Here is a 2,736-nt window from a genome sequence, read left to right on the forward strand (position 1 = left end):
ATTAAACTGTCTTTATCTCAACCCACCAGTTTTCTCATTTTTACCCTTCTGATTCTCTCCCCCATCCCACCGGGGGGGAGTGAGTGAGCGGCTGGGTGGTGCTTAGTTGCTGGCTGGGGTCAAACCACGACAAACCCATTAAAATAATTTTGTGGTCTGTAGTAAGTTTGTTTCCAGAATGACCTGCAATATGAAATATAGTAGTTTTTATCTCAGAATTTACTATGATATTGGCAGGTATTTTCTAAAGATTTACAAGGTACTACCATATAAATGTAAATAGATACCATAGTTTGTCTCCTGTAATGTATACATATTCTCCATGATTAATGAAATTTAAAAGAAATGTAATTGCATTTATGCTCAATACCTACAAAGTGCTTTACAATATTAAAAAAATAATTGTTCAAGTCTCTAGAAACTGGGTATTTCTAACTGTGTTTTTATAGTATTTTTAGCTTTCTATTCATGTCATAAAAATATCATTTAGTCATATTTTTCAATAATTAGATCACAAATCAGATCACAAAATTAACTTATGCATTAAAATAGAAAAAAAAAATCTTAGCTGCCATACTAACATTATAGGTAGAGGATAGAGCCACACCTAAAGCTGCACAACAAAATATCTGACTTAGAGACTGAAATAAAGGTTTTCTTCAACTTTTGGGATGTTGTTTCTTTTTTTTCAAATCAGAATTGTTTGTAAAAAAAAAACAGCCTGCTAAATAAAACCTCACAATGTAATAAAAGTGTCTCTGCACAATTTCAGAAGAAACATTAGGGAAAATTTCAGTGTTTTTTTAATGAAAACAATTTCTTCACAGCCTAATTGTACTTAACACATTTGTTTACTTTTGAAAATGCTGCAAGACACTTATCTCCATGTCTACGCACCCATATAGCTCGGAAAATATCACCTGTAATAATAAAACCTCACAATGTAATAAAAGTGTCTCTGCACAATTTCAGAAGAAACATTAGGGAAAATTTCAGTGTTTTTTTAATGAAAACAATTTCTTCACAGCCTAATTGTACTTAACACATTTGTTTACTTTTGAAAATGCTGCAAGACACTTATCTCCATGTCTACGCACCCATATAGCTCGGAAAATATCACCTGTAATGCACTGTTGTTGTCAGAGATGTTGTTCTCTGATGAGATGATGATCTCATTCTGTTTGATCAGGTTCTAAGTAACATTGCTGCTTCCTCTGGAATTGTCTTTTCTCAGTAGTCCAATTTTCAAACAAAACAAACTCTCCTAATTGTTTGGCTTTTTAAAAAACATATATTTGGCATAAAATATAGAATGCTGACTAATTTTCTATGTCTTTGTGAATATCTGTTATACCTCAATTTTTTTCCCTACTGAGGCTACTGGAGAGTAGAACAGATTACTTCATACTCCTGACAGCATTATTTAAACACTGTGGTTCTGGTAAAAATTATTTCTTGGGATATGGTTCAATCTGTTTCATTTTCTTAATATCACATGAAGACTATTCAGACCATAGTTTTATAGATGCAGAATTCTACCCAGTAGCAGAATAAGTTGTATATCTGGGGGCGTCTAAACGGAGCATAGCAATTATGTAAAAGAAATTTGAGGGGGGTTAAAATGATATTTTAGTTCAGATGGATTTTAACAAGTAGCCTTCACTAAAAAAATGAGAAGACATTTTTAGAACATTCTAACTCCTTTGTTGGCATTTTTGCTTTGTGATGGCATTTTATTTTAAATTAATTTCTTAAAGGGGAGAGGGGAATCGCATAACTCCCAAAGAAAATTAAACAGTGTGCAAAGGATTGCACAAAATGTTCTAAGTTGAATCAAAACAGTTTCGTTACTCTTCATTCCCTTACATGAACAAGTCTTCCTTGTGGAAGACTGAGGAATGCCCAGGTTCCTACTAAACTTGAGCCAGTGCAATAACCCCAAGAGGTGAGAACTCGTATTTTAACATGAGGATTAGGCAAAGGCTAGCTTGGTACATAGATCTGTATTTCTGTTTAAATTTGATTTGTGCTGTCAACACTTTCTGGCCAAACTGTCTTTAAATCAAATTAGCTTAAATTAAACTTAAAGCTACTGCTTTAATTTGTTTTGACGAGAAGTGTGGGCTGAATCTCACCATCTGGCTTCAAGAGCAGATGTTGAGAAGTAAATAAAATGGAAAAGGAGAAGAAAAGACACAAAAACAAAAGGTGAAGGACAAGAAACAGAGAAAAGAAATTAAAGGTATTACTATAGAAATGAAGAAAAAAAAGCAGTAGCTGAAGGGGGACTGAAATGGACAAACACTGGGAGAATGTATGTTGAAGGAAGAGATGCAGGAACAAGGATAATTAGGGCCAAATTTATCTGTCAGAGATGAAAATGCCATTTCAAGCATCCAGAAACTGCAACACCGTCACGGGGAAGAATTAATTGTAGTCTGCATGCAAAAACAGAGTAAGTAAATGAAGGGGGAGTCCTGGTGGGAGAACACTGCCTGACTTCCCAGGCCAGCAGTCCCTCGCCCTCACAGCTAAGCCCTGAGCCCCAGGGGAACCAAGCTGCATGCCAGAGCCCACCTGCTCATGCAGGAAGGGCGAGGGCGTATCCAGGGCCCTCAGACCTGCCTCCGGGCTCCTCCAAGAGCCCCGAACAGCTCCCTGGTGTGGTCCACACAAGCCAGAGCTCCCCCACCACCCTCACGACTGCAGGGTTCCCCAGGGTGCTGGTGGGGTCCA

At 37.0% G+C, this 2,736-nt stretch overlaps 1 protein-coding gene across 1 annotated transcript in view; it reads right to left on the bottom strand.

The window, feature by feature from the left end:
* Positions 1-2,736, bottom strand: part of LCA5L (LCA5L, lebercilin like) — a 19,424-nt gene that overhangs the window by 15,939 nt on the left and 749 nt on the right. The gene's annotated exons all lie outside the window — the stretch shown is intronic.

Source organism: Aptenodytes forsteri, unplaced genomic scaffold, assembly GCF_000699145.1.
Source record: "Aptenodytes forsteri isolate BGI_AS27 unplaced genomic scaffold, ASM69914v1 Scaffold2, whole genome shotgun sequence".
Lineage (NCBI taxonomy): Eukaryota > Metazoa > Chordata > Aves > Sphenisciformes > Spheniscidae > Aptenodytes > Aptenodytes forsteri.